Consider the following 7,074-nt stretch of genomic DNA (forward strand, 5'->3'; position numbering starts at 1 on the left):
GCAGGGGTCCTGCAGGCACAGAAGGGAGTTTCCTACTCAAAGGCGCCAGCTCTGCCCAGCAGACCAGACGGACAGCATCTGCGACACCTCCCATCCCATCGGCCAGGTCTGTGGCTTTCAGTTTTTAAAGAAAACGCTTTATAAAATGAGAGTCTTCTTGGGATGCCAAGTGGCTCTGGGGGCCCAGGGAGCACAGCTGAGCGACACCGTTCAGCCCACGTTTCCTGCGAACTCTGAAAGCACTGCCTCCTCCCCTGCCTGCAGCCCCACAAGGATGCTGCAGTGCGGGCCGCAGAGGGGCCCCTTCGCCCCAGTTCACAGGAGCAGGCACAGCTCCCGAAGTTAAAGAAAGGCGTTCCTGCTGCTGCCTCCCAGGAGGGGGGCCGTTCTAGAACCCGGTGGAAAGAGCCTTCCTAGGTGACCCCAGGGCCCTCTGAAGGGGCTACAGCTCCTGGATTATCACGTGGCAGCTGGTGGTCAGAGGAAGAAGGAGTTGGCACGAAACAGGAGAGCAACGTCCGCCTTATCGTCCTCCTCGGGAACGCGAGACTTTACACATCTCTCCATTTTCTTTATTCTTCCTGGGAGGCGGGACAGAGAAGTCAGAAATGGCTGAATCAGCAAAAAGACAGTATGTTTAAGGAGCAGAGATGCATGACATGTAGTTAAGTTGTCTGTAAAGCAGACGATGCAGGCAGTGGTGGCTGGTGTCAGCACGTACGGGTCACAAGAGCCAATTATGAAATTGTCTGGAATTTTACACCACAGTCAATAAACTTAGCAATTATTTTATTGCGAGCAGAATCTCACAATAAAATGGAACATCCTAAAACCAAGTTAATAAAGACTCAAAACTGACCCCTTCAGAATGATGTCGCCACACTGCACATCGGTGCCGTTAGGGTTGCCAACGTCGCCGGCACGTGTGGTGCCAACTGCATGGCATCGCGCTGTGACAGCCACAGGGAGCCCCCTGGCTCAGGGCCCAGCGATGCCCTGTGGGTGGCTGGAAGGATTTCCACCTCGGGATTTGGCAAGTGCTTCACACCAGGGCACTTTTCTCAGGAGAGCAGGTTTTCTAACTTTTACCGGCACACCTGCGTCACGGCACAGGCCAGGGGGCAGCTGCGGAGTCCTCACCCGGCCCCTAACCGGCGGTGACACCTAAGCAGTTACTTTATCGCCAGCCTCACTTTTCTCATGTGGTTATTTTGATCATTAAGCGAATCAAACATGCAAAGTACTTAGAATATTACCGAACAAATAGTACCCACTATGGAATTGTTACTCATTATTGGTGTTGGCCTTACTTTTAAGTCATAATAATAGTACACATTTCCTATATAAATGCCTGACGCCCCAAACCCTCAGGAAGGCACCCCAAATCCCGGCTCTCCCCCAGCACCTATAGTTACAAAACAGTGCCAGCTGGCACATGACCCCTACAACACAGATGCCTTCCCCCGCATCCCCCGCTTCCCCGGCCGTGCTGAGCAACGCTGTGAACGCTAAGTGTCATGGGACACCTGCTCACAGCCGTCCTCAGAGGCACTCGGGCGCCTGGCCTCTGCCTCTCCACCCGCCTCCTCTCGCTGCCTTCATGTGGACGCAGTGGTGGGTGCAGCAGCCCTTTTGTAGGCGACTTTGGGAACATAGGCTCCACAGAGGAGCAGCAAGGAAGCCGCCGGGGTCCGGTCTGAGGACTCGGGGAGCAGTTTCCCGCCAGCCTGTCCTGGGAAGCACGCGTGTCTGTGGCTGCCACCCTTCCTCCCACAGCGTGTCTGGAACCAGCAGGCACGTCAGAACTTCTCGGCGCCTCCCACGTCTGCCCCTTGCTGAGCGTCTGGCCTCCCCTCCAGTGCTCTGCTCCTCCAGCTCCTGTGGGTAGCAGCTCCTTCCAACGCCGTTTCCTGGAAAGAGAAACCACGGGCTCCCACCCATGTGCGGCCGCTGGGGAACTGCTGTGAAGAGTCGCTTTACTATCGTTCAGGTTTGGTGAGGACAACAGATCGGAGGCCACGGCCATTGATAAGATAGTTTGTTACAGATTCGAGAGGACAGGGCTGCCAGGCCATGGGGCGTGTGGGGACACGTGGGGAGAAGGAGGGCTGGCCAGGAGGCAGAGGGGTGAGGGAAGCGTGGACAAGGGCCTTTATTGTGGCTTTCCCGGAAGGAACAGGCGAGGCAGAGGAAGCAGGAGAGCAGGTTTATGGGCCAGCCTGAATGAGGTCAGCGAACGGGTGTGGCTGTCCCAACGTGCCCGGCGGCCGGCCCTGGGCTGACTGGGCGCAGGACCTGGGCCTGCAGTGCTGGAGCCTCCCGAGAAGGTGTGGGCTGGTGGTGGAGGCACGTGTGGAAGGCACGCTGCCGGCAGGCTCTGCGCTCCCTCCAGGAGGGAACTCGCTCAGGGAGGGCGGAGCGGGCCTCGGCCACAGGTTCCATGCCAGAGCCTCAAGGCCACAGGAAACAAGGACAGGGAACAGGGGACAGCTAAGAGGAGGCAGACGTGGCCTCGCAGGTGGAGGAGGTGTGTAGAAGTAGAATTTCCTAAAGCAAGTGAAGGCACACAAGGCTGATGCTGGGAAAGGTGACAGTAGGGGCGGCAGGGGGTATAGGCAGGTGCTGTCGGGGAGCGGGTGACCGGCAACAGGAGCCTTGCATCCGTGTGGCCAGAGGGGCAGAGGGCGGTTTGGAAGGTCGAGCCTGAGACCTCTGCCACCAGAGCCTCATCACAGGGTCCGTGCCCTCGCGAGGTGTCGCCTCGCCCAAGGCACAGTTAGTTCGATGGATCCTCCCACGCCTGTGCCGACCGCGGGAAGCAGAGGGCAGGGGAATGAACAGAAGCTGCACTGCTGAGACCTGGCTGAATGCACCCAACTGCAGGGCCGGGCCCTGAGCGTGGGCTGTGGAGATGCCTGTGCCGTATGCACAAGGTGCTCCAGAGAAGAAGGAGAAGAAAGAAAGAAAATGTCCGTGGGGGATGAGGATCCAGGCAGGGGAAACATGAAGGAATGGGAAGTCCAGAATGTTCTGTAGAACAGCCACTGACGCCGGCACCCTGGGATGAGAAGGAAGCTGTGATCAGGGCACTGCTGGCCCCAGCGAGTCAGCAACACGAGGGCGGCGAGCAGACAGCACCGGGAGCCACCGGCTCAGCCCCGGGCCCCGCGCGAGGCCATGCGCTCGGGCCTGCACATCTCACGCCACAGACACCATCCGTCTTCCCCTCATGGGACAGGGAGGGCACTGCTTTTGATATTTTGAGAACAAGGTTGTTCCTGGCTTAAGGGACAGCTGCTAGCTACTGGAGCATTGATTTGCAATTATTGCTATTGTTTTTATTCACATTTAATTATGAAGCAATTGGGGCTCAAAAAGTTCAAGTAAAACTTATTGATAGTCACAGGGTTCTAGTGATGGAGCTGGTGGCAGAGCCACTCCAGTGGGCTGTGCACGTGGGACGCTTTCCGGCTCTCATCTCTTTTTGTTTTGTTAATCCTCACCCCAGGAGTTTTTTCCCATTGATTTTTTTTTTTTTGAGAGAGAGAGCATGGAAGGAAAGAAGAGAGGAAGAGACAAAGGGAGGGAGAGAAACACCGATGGGTTGCATGCCGCGCTCACCTCCAGGGGCCCAGGACGGAACCTGCAATCCAGGTATGTGCCCTTCACCAGGAACCAAACCCAAACCCTTCTGCGTGAGGGTGACACTCTAACCATTGAGCAACACCGGGCAGGGCAAGAGTCCCTTTTTAAAAATAATGATATTGCTCATGTTTAATAGTTTATTGATTTTTAGAGAGAGAGGAAGAGGTTGAGAGAGAAATATCGAGTGGCTGCCTTCTGCACTCTCTCTATTGGGGACAGAGCCCACAGCCCAGGCCTGTGCCCCGGCTGGAATCAGACCAGACGGGATAACGCCCGGCCTGCTCAGCCACACGGCCAGGGCTGCAAATCTCTTTAATCTCGCCCTCCATCGTACCTGCTGCCTAAAGGTCTTAAAGCACCTCCTGAATTAGCCAGCGGCTCGTTTTACTCCAGAGTTTATTAATAGCACCGATAATTTTACCAGGATGGAATATAGAACAGAACACATAATCTCTATAAACAGGAGGATTAGCTTTTTTTAAAGCTTGACGACAATATCTGCATCAAAATTTTCATGAATTTGGTGGAACACATTTCAGTGAAGACGGGGAAAGCATGGGGGGCCGGCGGACTTGGTGGGAGATGGTGCGGGATGCTGGGAGCACAGGCTGGTTCTGGGCAGGAATGAAACCGACCCACTCTGCCTCTGGACCTCAGCTCCCGATGGAGACGCGCACAGCCACACGGGTCAGTGGGGACGCGGGCCCGCAGCCGCCAAGTCATTCAGGGACCTGGCCGGGCTGAGAGCCCCTGACCACCTGGCAGACACCAGCAAGTTTTCTCCAGGTGGTCCTGGCTGCCAGGACCAGGTGGCCATCTGTCCCTCCGATGCGGTGCCAGGGACCTCTGGCCCAGACAAAGCCCCTGTGTTCACTGTGGATTACATATGAGCACCCACTCAAGGGTTAGCTGCTGGTAAGATGCCTGGGGAGAGGACCCAATGGCGTCCTGGGAGCCACACGCGCTGAGCGTTGGCATTGACAACCAATAGATGCCGAGTTAAAGGAAGAACACTAAATCCTGAATGGGAGCCAAAGAGAAGTGCCCTTTGTAAGGAAATGAGAACCAAAGGCCCTTTCCTTGATGCACTATGTTAATCAGAGCCTGCCCTTCAGAACATAAAACCAACAACCCTGGCTCGAGCTTTCTAAAATACCAGCCTGCAAACAGCTCTGTCAGGTGGCGGTCCTCAGCTCCACCCTGCTCCGTGACCTTGCCATGCCCTCACTCCCAAAGCTGCCCCCCAACTCCCCGTCCTCCCCGCAGGTGCCCACACCCCTGAAGGAGGCCTTCCCAGAGCCTCTGGAACCCATGGACCCTCGGTTTTCCAGAACCAAGGGGCATTTTTTGCTGAGTGACCCAGATAGTTCTCGCTGCCTCCTGCTGGCTTGTGGTCAGCTCCTCCTGGTTTAATGTGTCTGAATAAGAGCTTAGTTCCCGGTCCCATTATCAGATTTGCCAATTTTAGCGCTGCCATCTAGGTCAGCGCTAAGGCCCTCTTACTGCTGGATCTTAGCGCCTCGATTCTCCGAGGGGCTATTACTAGTTCCAAGGGCTGCGATAACAAAACACCACCAACCGGGTGGCTTAAAGGAGCAGAAATTGGTCCCGCTGTTCTGGAGGCCAGAGGTCGGCAAGGCTGGGCCGTGCTCATTCTGGAGGCTCCCGGAGGACCCTCCCGGCCTCTCTGGCTTCCGGTGGCCCCCAGGGACCTGTGGCTCCTCACTCCCATGTTCGCCGTCTTTTCATGGCCATCTCTTTCCTGTGTGTCTGTGTGCATGTGTGTGCATGTACATGCGTGTACACATGCCTGTGTTTAGGTACAGCCCTAAGTAAGACAGGGCCCGGGGAGAAGGTGAGGAGGTGGACAAAGTCTCAGCGAGCCACAGGACGGCCGGCGCCTGAGGACGCCTGGAGGAAGGAACGGCTCCCGGCCAGGCCCTGGGCTGCCGTAAAGCAAACCAGGCCATCACTTTGAGGGGGGCTCTGAGGCCCGGGCCTGGCCTGGCCTCTCTCCCCAGGAAGAGACTGGGACGCAGAGATAAAATCCTGCGCGGGAGGTTTAAAGGGCTTTAGGAGTCGCCAGGAGCCTAGGAGGGAGGTGGCTCTGAGCGTCCCATCGAGGTCTGGCTGCACAGCTTTGAGACGGGGCCTCTGGTCTCCATCCTGAGGGGCTGGTCTGCATGGTGTCCCTGGTGCTGCAAGAGCAGAGAGCGCGGTCCCTGTGCCTCCTGAGCGGGTCACTGAGCAAGCACAGGCTGCCCAGGTCAAAGCTGGACTTCAGCCAAACCACTCACTGCTTTATGAGTAAGGTCGTCCCAAAGAGTGGCCGAGACAGCTGTCCTAAGACATTCATTATTCAGTGTCTCCCGGAAATTCCTGTTTAACTGGCCAGCCTGTGTTTTTTAGTTGCTAAATCTGCTTCCTACCTGCCAGGCCCCCAGGGCATGTGGAGACGGCCTGAGAGGGTGGCGCCCCCACCCCCCAACCCCTTCGGCCACTCTACAGGCTGTCCACAGAGACCACGGAGACCACCCGGAGGGGTGGGAGGAGCTCACGGGCTCTCCAGCCACCTGGAGCTGTAAAGAGCAGGAGTAGAGAGGGAGGCCCTTGGAGGCCCGCTCCGGGGCAGGGGCAGGTGCTGCCCGTGGTCGGTGGGTCATAAATACCTGTCAGCGCTCACACCACTAGGAAAGGGAGGGGAGGAAGGGCGGGTCTTTCCTGCAGGGTGGGAGGGCGGAACAGAGGGTTTTCTGAGCACAGCATTGAAGCTGAGCATCGAAGCAGAACAGGGGTTACTTGGGCAAAGGCCTGGGGAGGGGTGTGGGGAGGGGTGTGGGAGTCCCGGTGTGAGGGGCAGCAGGTGCAGAGTGCTGGCTGTGGGAGCCACGCTGCACTCAGCCAGCTGAGCCCCCCGCGGAGGAGGGAGGCCTGTGTGGGAGGACAAGGCTGAGAACCAGTGCATAGGCCGCAGGTCTCGGTGGCCCTTCTGGAGGTGCTTCGGTGGCCCTTCTGGAGGTGCCACCTTTGTGTGGTCCCCACCACCCAGTGTCCTCCTCCAGGGCCATCTCCCTGATCTCCCTGCAGTGACCTCTCCAAGGAAGGGCCTGATGCTCCCAAATATTTTGGCACTTCTGGCTGTGCCTGGGCTGGTCTCTGCCAGGCTGTCCCTCTCCAGTGAGCAGGCTTCCGTGCCACCCAGCCCGCGGTCTCCATCCACCATCCCCCTGCACTGTGCCACCCCAGCCCACCGTCTCCTTCCATCCATCCCCGGGCCAGCCTGTATTATTTAGAACCAAAAAGGTGAAAAATGTAGAGAGAACCTCCTGGTCTGTTGCATGTGATTCCTGACAAAGCCGTCTTTCCACAGGGGCAGATGGAGCCGCAGCCCCGGTGGGCGCTTTGGGGAAGAGCCAACATCATCCCGAA

This window comes from Myotis lucifugus, unplaced genomic scaffold (genome assembly GCF_000147115.1).
Source record: "Myotis lucifugus unplaced genomic scaffold, Myoluc2.0 scaffold_446, whole genome shotgun sequence".
NCBI lineage: Eukaryota > Metazoa > Chordata > Mammalia > Chiroptera > Vespertilionidae > Myotis > Myotis lucifugus.